At 30.8% G+C, this 14,674-nt stretch overlaps 1 long non-coding RNA gene across 1 annotated transcript; it reads left to right on the top strand.

The window, feature by feature from the left end:
* Positions 1 to 8,630: 8,630 nt before the first annotated feature.
* On the top strand, positions 8,631 to 13,801 carry LOC134277019 (uncharacterized). Its single transcript, XR_009994170.1, has 3 exons — positions 8,631 to 8,716; positions 11,372 to 11,452; positions 12,711 to 13,801. It is a non-coding gene; the product is annotated as an uncharacterized LOC134277019 (long non-coding RNA).
* The last annotated feature ends 873 nt before the right edge of the window (positions 13,802 to 14,674 follow it).

Genomic DNA, 14,674 nt, shown 5'->3' with positions numbered 1-14,674 from the left:
ATATAAATCTAATAATTATGAATCTAAAAGCCCTGTCTCTTCTCTGTCAGAAAAGTTATGACCAATTTGAAGTTATTTTAAAAAATTTTTAAATAAATATTCAACTTTTATGATCAAAGTCATGGGGTAAAAAATCATGGTATAGCCTATTTGGAAAGGTTTTGTCACCTGTATTTTATGCACATGTGAAATAAAAAAACCCTTTATCTCCTTTCATTCAAAAGGTATGACCATGCAAAGTTATAAGTTTTTGTAACAAACAAAAAAAATAATTTTCATTCCTCTTGCTTTTACGAAAGACGGGAAGAATAAGATGATAAACATCTTTCATATTATGTTTCCTTGCGAAAATATTAAATATTTGTTTATAGAATTTCTTTTATTGTTTAAAAACTTGTAAAAAATTTTTTATAAAAAAACCCACATGTAGTAGCAAATTAGTTAATTATTCTTGAGATATGAGGACGTTACAATTGGGCCTTAATGGTTGGTATATGGGTGTTTTTTTGTGCGGTCCTGTACGTCCTATTTTATATCCGGGTTTTTAAATATAAAACCCAAAGATAATTCAACAACTATTTATCACCTTTGTCTTAAAACAATTTGTGTTGCATATACACAACTGATACATGTACCCAATTACCAAGCTGAGAGGGACCTAGGAATCAGCACGTGCTTAGCACATCGTCATCTCAGACTCAGCTGTACTATAATGAAAATATTTATGGACATAATATATTCTAATTTACCCCTTTTTTAATTACTCACGTCTGAATGTCAAGACATCGTTTAATATTTTTGAATAAGCCGCTTTGATCGTCATCTATGATCTTTACTCGAAAAGGGAAAAATTCAGACCAATGACCATATGTACATGATATTCTCTAAGACCAATCCCGACCCGAAATCATCAGGATGGCGTATTTTGGTTGGTTTTTCTACCTAGGTGTGTCTGAATATCCTTCTTATTAAAATAAAAATTCGCTTAAAATTAAACAATAAATATGACTTTTCAGCCTTTATCGATTTTTTATTTTTTCATTGCCGAAAAATAATAAAAGCATCTGACAGATAATTTTTGGCGGCCGATCTATTTGTGGGAAAAAAATAAATTAATTTCCCATAGAACTCTATACAAACCTTTTGCCCTCCAAGTAATTTACTAATTCCCGTTCAAACAAATCACTGGTATTATTTGAAAGTTCGTTCTAAGCACTTATTAAAAACACGAAAAAAAATATACCGTTGGCGGCGTTTATAGGTCAAATTTGCAGTTTTTTAGAACTTACAGAGATCGGCAGTAAATGACACTTCCCAAAAAAAAAAAACCCCCCACTCCTAAAAATCTCCCCTGGTATTTCTAGAATTTTTATAATATTCCCACATTCCATCATTTATTTCAAACATTAATATTTTTACTTTAAAATGAAAATATTTACATACCTAATTCAGCCAATCAGGTAAAGCCTACCCATTTATTACTCTGCTTCATCTTGTTCAACCAGGAAATGATGTCAAAATCTGGGTCTTTTCTTTTTTCCTATACTTACATATTTAACTATCCCAGAATTAGTCAATTTTGTAATTTTCAAAGACCTTATACTTACCAATATACATGTATGAAATTTGAGGCCTGTTTACTTTAGTGTCTTGGAATCTGTGGCCATCTTAATGAATGTCCCCTCCCTGCTGCAGGTGCTTTTCCAAAAAAATGAAAAACTTTTATTCCTGTGATGAAATCTGGATACAGTTGTCACTGTAATAAAAAAAATATTTATAAAATAACATGATTTTGTTTTTTGATGTTAGTAAAATGATATAAAGTCATAATTGTGTCAATTTTTTCATAGGGGGGGGGAAATTTCCCCGAATAAAGAAAAAAGGTCCAAAATTTGATAAATCATAATTAATTAAGCAAAATTAAAAGGTTTTAAAAAGACTGATATAGAAATTTTCTTATGCTTATGAAAAGTAAATTGTTTGAGATTTTTATATACTAAATGATTCTTATCTAACCCCTCCTGTTGTTTTAAATATATACAAAAAAGTTTTCCCCCCCCCCAGTGAAAGACACTTTTGAGAAATGGGGGGTGCCCCCTATTATATTTGTTTAAAAAAATTCAGACAAGAGAAAATTAATACTTTTGATAACAAATCAAAGTGCAGTGTCTGATAGTCTTATACAGTACAACCATAATCTACAATATTGAACCCTCTTTAAAAAGGGGAATTCAGATTAATTTTAAAAAATTTAAAAAATGCAATAATTGACTTAAAACCCCAAAAAGTACACCACAATAAGAGGCTGAAAAGTTAATAAATGAAAAATTTACCTGCAATTTACAGAAATCTGTCCGACAAAATTTTCGGGTGGGTAAGAGTCTCCATCTTCTTCTTACATAGAGAAAATGCCCCCCGCCGATCAGATACCAAGCTCTCCCGGGTCCAGGAAGCTGAAATATGAAAGTCCTCTATAGTCTTTAAATGAAAATAAATCAATAAAGTTAGTCAAATTAATCATAAATCATAAAGAAAACAGCAATATTTTTCAAGTTTTCTGAAAATTACCAAATTACATATCTTCTACATGGCCGAATGTTTAAAAAATGGATCCGTCAAGGGTGGAATACATGTTTTACAATTTTACATGTAATTACATGTAAATATTCGAAAAGTCAAATGTGATACATGCAGTAATGCCATTCCAATAATTCAAGAAAACAAAATCAGAAGCCTAAGGTCACAATAATTAAGATTATATCATGTTGAAATTCTACATATTTGGTTAGCTAGTCTAAGGGAAGTAACTCTAATTACAAAAACTGGAAGCAGTAGAAAATGAGTTGCAGAGAGTCACCCTGATGGAACTACAAAGAGCAAAAAGAGGGAAAACACATACCTTTGTGTAGCTACAATATAGAAACAACCAAACTACAAACTGATCCCCCCGCAGTCAAAGGGAGGCAATCCAGAGGGTCACATACACTACCGACATGATACGTCAAGACAGAAAATGACCTCCTTTCACATGAACACCACGTGCACTTTTAAGACAAAAGATTTAACTAAACAAAAATTAACACCAGGCCACCATCCTACACTTCCAAAAGTACACATATTAGTCATTTAACGGACTTTCGCCAACCACTTTTCCAAATAAAAGATACATAGAAAAAATTTATGTCATCCTGTGGGATTTTCTTAATCGCACAACATGGGCTAACCTTTACACCTGAATATCTTCCAGTTTAAAAGATATTACACCTGAAATCAAGAAATCCCATGGGATTATGGTGGGATTTCTCTCCTTAACCAATATCCCACCATTATTCTGTGGGGAGAAAAATGAGTTCTGTGGGATTTTTTCTCCCTATACAATCAAAATTCCCATTTTTAACCTTACATGGGATTTTTTATCCCATAAGTTGTGAAATGGGACAAGAAGTTCCATAATTGTCACAAATAGGATTAAAAGTTCTCTATCATAATGTTTTATAGAATATATTATCCTACAGGAGAATGGAAATTGTTTTTATCTCTTTAATTCTTTCCCTTTGAAAATTTCAGTCCTAACTCTTTCCATTTATCATTTTACATTTAGAAAGTACATGCTATTGCAAGCAAAATAATACCAAATTGTCAAAATTTCATTGAGAAATAAAAAAGTTATGACCATTCAAGAGAACACAGCAGTACGATTAACAGAGAAATTTGGCATGATGATGGATTCTCCCTATGAAAATTTCAGTCCTCTTACAATTTATCATTTTACATTTAGAAAGTACATGCTATTGCAAGCAAAATAATACCAAACTGGCAAAATTTCATTGAGAAATAAAAAAGTTATGCTCATTCAAGAGAACACACCACTCCGATGATGGATTCAGAAAATTTCAGTATCACATGATGATGGATTCTACCTTTCATGAAAATTTCAGTCCTTGACAGAGTTTACTCCCAATTTCATCCTTTAATTTTCATTTAAAAAGTACATGCCATTGCAAGCAAAATAATACCAAACTGGCAAAATTTCATCGAGAAATAAAAAAGTTATGCTCATTCAAGAGAACACACCTTTACAATTTATCAATTTACATTTAAAAAGATTGACAGAGTATAACATTATGATGGATTCTCCCTATGAAAATTTCAGTACTCTTTCAATTTATCATTTTATATTTAGAAAATACATGCTATTGCAAGCAAAATAATATCAAATTGGCAAAATTTCATTGAGAAATAAAAAAGTTATGCTCATTCAAGAGAACACACCAGACTTAAGTACAATTATCAGAGTAATATGACATAATGATGGATTCTCCCTATGAAAATTTAAGTCCTCTTACAATTTATCATTTTACATTTACAAAGTACATGCTATTGCAAGCAAAATAATACCAAAATGGCAAAATTTCATTGAGGAATAAAAAAGTTATGCTCTTTCAAGAGAACACACCAGTCCGATTGACAGAGTTTAACATGATGATGGATTCTCCCTATGAAAATTTCAGTCCTTTTACAATTTATCATTTTACGTTTAGAAAGTACATGCTATTGCAAGCAAAATAATACCAAACTGCCAAAATTTCATTGAGAAATAAAAAAGTTATGCTCATTCAAGAGAACACACCAGTCCGATTGACAGAGTTTAACATGATGATGGATTCTCCCTATGAAAATTTCAGTACTCTTTCAATTTATCATTTTTCATTTAGAAAATACATGCTATTGCAAGCAAAATAATACCAAATTGGCAAAATTTCATTGAGAAATAAAAAAGTTGTGCTCATTCAAGAGAACACACCAGACTTAAGTACAATTATCGGAGTAATATGACATGATGATGGATTCTCCCTATGAAAATTTCAGTCCTCTTACAATTTATCATTTTACATTTAAAAAGTACATGCTACTGCGAGCAAAATAATACCAAATTGGCAAAATTTGAATGAGGAAAAAAAAGTTATGCTCATTCAAGAGAACACACTCAGTCTGACAGAGTTTAACATGATGATGGATTCTCCCTATGAAAATTTCAGTCCTCTTACAATTTATCAATTTACATTTAAAAAGTACATGCCATTGCGAGCAAAATAATACCAAACTGGCAAAATTTCATTGAGAAATAAAAAAGTTATGCTCATTCAAGAGAACACACCAGTCCGATTGACAGAGTATTAACATGATGATGGATTCTCCCTATGAAAATTTTTAGTCCTCTTACAATTTATCATTTTACATTTAGAAAGTACATGCTATTGCAAGCAAAATAATATCCAAACTGGCAAAATTTCATTGAGAAATAAAAAAGTTATGCTCATTCAAGAGAACACACCAGTCCAACTTTTTTTCTACAGACAGGGTATTACATTTTTTTTCAAAGGCTAAAAATAAATGATGGATTCTCCTATGAAAATTTTCAATTTCTTAATTACTAATAAGATATTAAATTTACATTTAACCACCTATCCAAAACAGAATTATTTTTTTTTACAATTGCCATAATACCAAACTGGCTTTTGGGAAAATTTCATTGACGAGAAATTTTTTAATAATATTTTAATTGGCAAACTTTATAATATTTTTCTCAATAATACATTGAAAATGCTTTAAAACACCAGATCCGAGCTGACACATTTTATTGTCTTTAATTTATATTTTTATGATGGATTCTCATACCCTAAAACTGAAAATTTCAGTATTTCCTTAAGTCTTTCAATTTATCATTTTGTGTCATTTAACATCTGAAAAAACATGCTTATTGCAAGCAAAATAATACCAAGCTGGCAAAATTTCATTGAGAAATAAAAAAAGTTATGCTCATTCAAGAGAACACACCAGTCCTATTGACAGAGTATAACATTATGATGGATTCTCCCTATGAAAATTTCAGTCCTCTTACAATTTATCATTTTACATTTAGAAAGTACATGCTATTGCAAGCAAAATAATACCAAGCTGGCAAAATTTCATTGAGAAATAAAAAAGTTATGACCATTCAAGAGAACACACCAGTCCGATTGACAGAGTAATACATGATGATGGATTCTCCCTATGAAAATTTTAGTCCTCTTACAATTTATCATTTTACATTTAGAAAGTACATGCTATTGCAAACAAAATAATACCAAACTGGCAAAATTTCATTGAGGAATGAAAAAGTTATGCTCATTCAAGAGAACACACCAGTCCGATTGACAGAGTAATTTACATGATGATGGATTCTCCCTATGAAAATTTCAGACAATTTTTCAACATTTAGTTACATGCTCATAATACCAAACTGTCAAAATTTCATTGAGAAATAAAAAAGTTATTCTCATTCAAGAGAATACACCAGTCCGATTGACAGAGCAATTAACATGATGATGGATTCTCCCTATGAAAATTTTAGTCCTCTTACAATTTATCATTTTATATTTAGAAATTACATGCTATTGCTCTTATTCTGTATTTTGTGTTGATGTGCAGTGCTAAGTTTGAACTATCTCGTAAGATTTCAATACATATTTATAAAAAAAAAAAAAAAAAAAAAAAACCTGAGATGCTTGATATTAAACAATAGTGCTAGTATCCCTATTTAGCTTATTTCACAAGTTCTGTATCTATCTGAAATGTACTATTTGTACAGTGCTAGTATCCCTATTTAGTTTATATCACACGTCCTGTATCTATCTGAAATGTACTATTTGTATACTTTGAATACAAGATTATTGGTAGGAAAGTTAAGTACATGTGTATACTTTTCACACAGAATTTACATTTGTTATATCTTTTACGTTTTACGTTCAGTTTTCTTATTTTTGTTTTGATTCCATTTATTCCTTCAATTTGAACGATTTATGTGTGAAATTGTGATTTCTAGGATAACATTAAAACATGTTCATTGATGATATATATCATAACTTACACATTATTTTCTTTATATACCAACAGTTCTAAGGAGACCTCTTTGAGTATTTACTATAATTTAAATCAATGATCTATAAATTGTCATTTTTCTCTATAAAACTTTCAAAAAAATTCTTTTTCGTCCAAAGTTTCTTAAATTAAAAGTTACATTGGCTATTATTGTTTAAATGAAAAAATAAATCAGGTAAACATAAAGACCATAAGTATTTTAAATCTATAACTTACGTACTAGAAAGGGACATAACTCTGTAGAGAGTGATTATGATTAGTGTCCCAGATCGGACATATATATTCTTTTAACTAAAGTTCAAGCTATAAAATTTTATAAATGATACATTTTTATATTATCGATAAAACAAAAATAGGACATATTCATAAACGCGTCACAAGACCCCACTTCGAGATATTGACTCTGTTGACTTCTAAACGCTTCAGATTTGGACGGGACTATATTTTAGGACGAAGGTGTCGATCCTAAGTTAAGCTCAATGTGACTTTTTTTTATATTTGTCATCTGAGTTTGATTTCACAGAAAAATTATCAACTTCTGTAGTATAACCTGTTTTTCTTAAATTTGCAGTAAACGTGGTAAATGTTTGAATACTAATAAAGCAACTTAAGTCTGCTGTTAAACCTACCCCCCCCCCCTTGCTAACTTCCAAGAATCCAATATCTTCACCCCAGATCTCGATAGGGTATGATACATGTATGTATATACCTAGAGGCAATTAAGAGTCTTTTGTTTTCCACAGGTAGCAAAACTGTCACAATTTGCTTGGAACTAACAAAACATACACAGGGGATATTAACACTCAGAGAGTCGAATTAACAACTGAATCTCATGAAAAACAAACTCCATGCTTTACTAAACCTCCGGATTGATTAAGTCATAACTTTTTTTTTCATTTTCAATTTAAAAATTAAATCCAACATTTTTACACCATTCATAATTGATAGCAAACAATAAATATAAAATTGTATATATTTTCCCCCTTAAAAATATAAACTTGAATCATGTTTATGAAAGTAAAATGAATACTCGTATAATAGCTTTTAATTTTTCATTCTACGTTTCACAAAAATGGGATTTGAAGAGACAAAATTTTATAGGTTACTAGCTATTGATTATCACATGAAGGATATTTGGTGAATGATACGTACAATTTTGAACATCATACATGTAGAAGGTTAACAATATATCAAAATGCCGTGAAGAAAAAGAAGACGGGGCTTTATTGAGGCTGTGTACTGCTGACTGGACTTTCAAACGCTAACCATGCAAATGAATAAAGTTTTCTTGACGTTTCAAGGGAAACATTTTATTTTAGAGATACACAGAGACTACCCCCCCCCCACTACCCTCCTCCTTCTTATCATGTTCTCAATGATCATGATCGATGTCCCATTTATATTAAAATGTTAATATTTTTGGTATTGGACATTTTAATTACCATTATTTAAATTTTTGTTGTTGTAAATACTACCATGGGTATTACCCATGGTAGTATTTACAACAACAAAAATCTGGGGAAAAAATAGGCCTGATAATTTATTTCATTTCTTTTTTTTTTTTTTTTTTTGCTCGTGAACTGTGCATTGTTTAAATTAAAAAAAGATAAACCAATAAATAAAAAAAGCAGCAATATTCAATCAATGAATTCACTACTTAAAAATTCTGTGCAGAAGGATGCATTTTAATTAAATCCCTAGAATTACCCAATGCCAACCAAGGAAAATAAAAAACGGCGACAAGAGATTATGAGGAAATTTCCACATGATGTTGACAAAGACCTGCTCTATTTTTGTAAGTAGATTTAGAATTATTGAATTTGTTATTTATTTCACATGTTACTGCATGGATCATAGATTTTTTTTTAGTCTAAAGATCTAGTATAAGATCATCCCGTTTCCTCTGATTTTATAAACAGACTTACAGTGTCTTCAGATGTTATGAATTTCTGTCACTGTAAAGTGTTTGCAAACCTAGCAGTTTAGTCGATGGGGATCTTCAGTAGTACATTATACAAGTTAACAAAGTAAATAATCGTCAGAAAATTATACACATCCGAATATTATTCTTTCGTTCGAATTTCCTCAATGACAATTAACGTTGTAGTACTCGTTCGTTCGAATATTCTCAATGACTTGAATGTGTACACAAGCTGATGATTGTACTTAGAAATATATTGTCATGTCTAACTTTGTCTGTAATTTGCAAGTTACAGTTTATAAGTATCTTGATCATTGTTGATTACAGTCATCAGCATTACTGATTAGAAAATTAATTCTTATCTTCTCTCAGACATGGTTTAAAGTATCCCACTACTGTAGTGTACTATAGGGATTAACAAACATTGTGTGTGTTGCAAGTTTTATTTCTTTTTCTTTCTTCTTCTTCTTCTTTTTTTGCTGTCAAGATAATTTTTGAGATATAATATGGGGATCAGTGTTTAATGATTAATATATTACATGTCATGATGGACATAACTAGTCACCCCAAAAACTCCTACTTATATTGTTTGGAAGTATCCAAATATCAAATTACTTAATCTCTGTTAGAAAATTTGTTGATCCTCTGAAGTTTACATAAAACATGTACCCACATGATTATTGATATAATCAATTATTAAAATGTTTTTTTTTTAAATCTCTGAAAAACAGTTTTAAAACTTTGAGTGAAAATCAATCTTTAAACTGCTAAACTCATTTTTATACCATGAATACATACTTAGGAATATCATTATTAAGTTATCTTCATGTACTTTTGAGGGGAAAATTATACATCTGTGTGCATGTTGATCCTTATGTGTAAGTAAATAATAAAAGACACAAATGCTAAGACTTTTTTATTTTACATATTTATTTGTAAAAATATTTTTTATTACTTTGAAATGAAATAAAAAACATTCTAGCTTTATTACTAATAATATGATTTTTTATTAGAATTGATAGGGAATTGGATATTTAAGAAATAAAGTTCACTTTTTCATGAATGTTGCAGTATAACCTGCATTGTTAATGTAGCATAGATTTAAATTACACAAGGACTCCCAATTTCAATAGTCATCGCCCACTGACTTCAAACACAAAGGTAGCCGCACAAGAATTACATTATATTTGGCCTCCTAAGCGTCAGACACAGAGATGGGTGCACATGAGATTTTCATGAATATTAGGCCTTCTTAGCTCCTAACCTATCGACCTGCCTAATTTACATTCCCATAGAATTATTAAGAAATCAACTCTCTTAACTTTCAAAGAGTTACCACAGAGAAAAATAAAATGCCCCGCCACAGCATGATATGTCCGTCAAATATTGTTCAATAATCATAAATTGGTTAGAGTGAAAGAAAATCAGGTAACCTTGATTAACAGATTGACACAGATTTCAATGATCTAATTTCCATTTCTTATCATGTTGAAAATATTGTACATGTATACATCTCTAAGAGACTTACAGTGTAGGGATTAATTATAACTAAATAATACATCATATAATTCTAAACTGGCTGTGTTAGAGCTTAACAAATATCTGTCTGCAGCTTTAAATTGTTTATTGAATATTTTGTGAAATAATGGAAATGCTACAGTCTAATAAAAAAATAAAAAATAAATCATTCTTTAGACTATAAAATTCTAAGTGAGACATGACTGCAATTTGTTGCAAATATATAAAAATTGAAATGTAAATTTTTTTTTCAATGAACACATGTATAATTAGCTTTAATTATATTATACAATACTAATTTAGTTTTAATCATACACTAAAACATTAATTTCTTTTAATTACATTAAATCAATTGAAAGATCTTTATCTGGAATATAGCCATCAAGAACTCTTAATTAACACAAGCAACTATGAGGTCACAGTGACCTTGAAATAGGCTAGACAGGATTTTTCATATTTGGCCATAGCATTTTTATTGAAGATCAGAGCAACCTACTTTTTGTGTGTGTCACACCGTCTACCCAAGAAGTATTAGTTGACAATCCTAGGCCTAATAGTACCGGGGGGACCATTCAATTTATGAGCCGGACACGAATGGACAGATGGACGGACGAACATGAAGCCTATAATACATGCATAACATAATACGTCCCGTCTTAAGACAGGCGTATAAAAACAGACATGGAAATATGGCATCATCTGACATCATGAAAAATTCTCAAGGGCATAAAACTACTATAGTACAGATACTGGTAACTGTATGCAGAACATGCACAAAGTTTCATTTATGGTATATTTAGAGATGAAAATAATTAATATTTTGTACTTCGTCCTCTTAGGGTGAATTTTAGTGTCAGTCATTTTGGCTGGATTGAGAAATTTGAGTGATTGATAGTTTGATACTCCAACATGATCAATTCATTTTCTAAATTTGGTGAAAATTTAATCCATGCTTTGTTATTATACATGTAATTGATATTGTATGATTTATTCTATTTTTTCCTTTAACAGAAAATGAAGATATATATACTGAAATATAGTGTACATGTACCTTGAAGATTTGTCCCCCTTGTAAATACAAGAAATGCAAAGGTAATTCTTTGTGAGAATAGAAAGAATTAAGGAATACAATGTAATAAAATTTTTCAAACCATACAACAAAAACTACTTTGAATAATTACGGTAATACGCAACCAACCATTTACAATTGAATTCTGCAGTTTTATTTAATATTGAAAAAAAACAAATTTGATAATTTTTAGCTCACCTGAGCGGAAGGATCAAGTGAGCTTTTCTGATCACATTTTGTCCGTCTGTCAACTTTTCACATTTTTGACTTCTTCTTAAGAACCAATGGGCCAATTTTAAGCAAACTTGGTACAAAGCATCCTTGGGTGAAGGGGAATTTAAATTGTTAAAATGAAGGGCAAGGTCCTCTCACAAGGGGAGATAATTATTAAAGAAAGACAAAAATAGGGTGGGGTCATTAAAAAATCTTCTCAAGAACCACTGGGCCAGAAAACCTGACACATATGTGGAAGCATCCTGGGGTAGTGTAGATTCTAAATTGTTCAAATTATGACCCCCGGGGCAAGGGCGGGGCCACAATAGGGAATCAAAGTTTTACATAGAAATATATAGGAAAAATCTTCTTCAAGAGAACCACTGGGCCAGAAGAGCTGAAACTTATGTGGAAGCATCCTGGGGTAGTGTAGATTCTAAATTATTCAAAATCATGACCCCTGGGAGTTGGGCGGGGCTACAATAGGGAATTTAAATTGTCCAAATTAAGATCCATGGTTAAGAATTGCATGACCCAGTCAAAGCTTCTCAGGTGAGCGATGTGGCCCATGGGCCTCTTGTTTTAGCTCTACTGGTCAGAGACCAGAAGAGCTTATGCGATAGGAAGGTGTCCCTTTGTCCGTCTGTCTAGCTGTCCATCCGTTGTCTGTCTGTTGTCTAGCTGTCTGTAATTTTTCAAAACACTACTCCTCTGTTTTATTCTGATTTCAATATAACTTGGCACACAAGTAGACTGCACTAAGGTACATAGTGCATTGTTTTTTTTTTTAAATTTCAATGAACAGTGCTGCCATGGTTACTAAAAATAGAAATTTCTGTATAAAAATTCCTTTAAAACGCTACTCCACCTACAATTTTGGTATGATTTCAATGTAATGTGGCACCAAGTAGACTACACTTAGATACATAATTCTGTTTAATGCTGTCGCAAAATTTCAAATCCAAGTGCTTCTTTTTCTTTGTTATGCATACAGACCAGTAGAGCTACAGTCTCATCAGAGACTTCTTTATTATCCTTTTCATCACACAGCAACTTTCTTTTTTTCAGTATACACAGATATATACATACACATAAAAGGAGACATCATCTCATGATCTGTGGATCCATTGAAAACTTTAAGGACAAAACTGTTGATAATTCATTCATGTAAAGAGTGTTGACCTGAATATTGAATATCTAAATGGAACTAAATTAGAGAATTAATTTAATAAGTATTATATTGTATATTACTGAATACTCTTTTTATTCATCTGTCAAATTTCTTAATTAAAAATTAAACTTAAAGGCTTAAATAAGGATTTTTTTCATTATTTTAATTAGAACAAGTTCTTTAATTGATTCTTCTTTTACATAATTGATAAACAGGCATTTAAGGTCATGCGCAATGTAGTTTGCACTTTATTGGGTTCTTCCCTGGAGTTCAATAGTTCCACTAAAGGAAGGACCTGTGTGCAATATTTTTATTGTCTATATATGGATTTGTAAATCTCCTCTAAAACAGTTTTGATGAAAAAAAAAATCTGGAATTTATGTTTTGTAATTTTTGTACATTTTGTCTTTGAATAATGCAAAAATTTTCAAACTTTAATATCTTTTCAAAATCCCTGGAAATGCATACTGATTTTTTGTCTAAAAATATGTAATATGGTACATGTATTATAAGTTTAAATATAGAATTTCTTGAAAAATTATCAGTAGGTAAGATACCTTGCATATTTCCTTAAATGTAAAATTAAGGGATGTGTACCTTTATTAAATGAACTAGGGAATTCATGAAGTGTGCATATTTATTTAAAAGTGTTTTATTTTGCATGCACTATGCCTAAAGGCAGAGGATTTTTACCGGGTGGTAAATTCCAGGTGAGGGAGGGGCTTATTTTGTACAGGTGTGAATGCCTTGGGAGCTACCAGTCTACCTGTGGCCATCTGTCTCCTAATTCCTATACACAGGAAGTGGTTTAATACACAGTGAAATACCCAGATGTCAAACTTTACCTGTGTTGGGGTTTTGAGAAAATTTTGAATTAATAGAAGTAATACAAACTTTCTCTGTAATCTATATTGATTTATTTATGAATGTTTGAAAACACCCCTACCCATTTAAAACAATTATGATGATATCATACTATAAACTCAAATATTACAACAAAGTTAGATGTTAAAGTATGTGTTAATAATAAAAAAATAGATACTCCAGTAACAAGTCTAATGACCAAATAAGACTTAATGTTTCATTCTCCCCCAGATTCCATGAATTGAATGAAAAGAAAGCCTTGTTAATTAACTATATTTCATTAAAAAGAAAAATGTAGTCAGGGTTTGACACATATGGTGCGAATGCACTATGTGTCAAACCCTGACTACTATAATACATGTAGGCATATAGTACATGCAAAATACTACACTAATGTTATTATTATGCATCCCTATTATAATATGTCACCTCGTGCAACGTGCGTCATAATCTTTTTCTTTAATTTTGAACTTTCCATGCTTTAGGTATAATGCACAGATAGTTTTAGAGAATAGTATTTGACTGTAGGGGGGGAGGGATTGCAAGAAACTATTTTAAAAGAATTATTTTGAATGTTAATTTTTCATCTGAAGTGTTATGTACTGCAGAACTGTAGCTCTCTGAAATAATATATATTGACAGATGGAAGAGCTACATGTGCAGTGCCACCCATAGTCGATCACTATTTCGGCATAGTATGTTTATGCTACAGTGTATTTAAATCATAAGAACATAATGCAAGAATAGTAGGGTATATGGGTTATGTCACAGAGACAAACTGACAGGAAGCATAATAATTGACAATATGCATTTATGACAAGAAAATTGAATTCCTGAAAGAAGTTGAATAAATTTAAGCCACTGAAGTACCAATCTAGTTAAAGTTAGATGTTAGATCTGCTCACATAGTCACTACAGTCAGTTTAGCGAGTATGAGTGCGGGTCTAACATCTTATTTAAATTACATGTAGATTGCTGAAGTAAAAGTTTAATACCC

This window comes from Saccostrea cucullata, unplaced genomic scaffold (genome assembly GCF_032062105.1).
Source record: "Saccostrea cucullata isolate Sc308-1 unplaced genomic scaffold, CSIRO_AGI_Scuc_v1 ctg6275, whole genome shotgun sequence".
Classification (NCBI taxonomy): Eukaryota; Metazoa; Mollusca; class Bivalvia; order Ostreida; family Ostreidae; genus Saccostrea; species Saccostrea cuccullata.
Note: the sequence above shows the minus strand (reverse complement) of the source record. Positions and strands in the feature narration are given on the sequence as shown.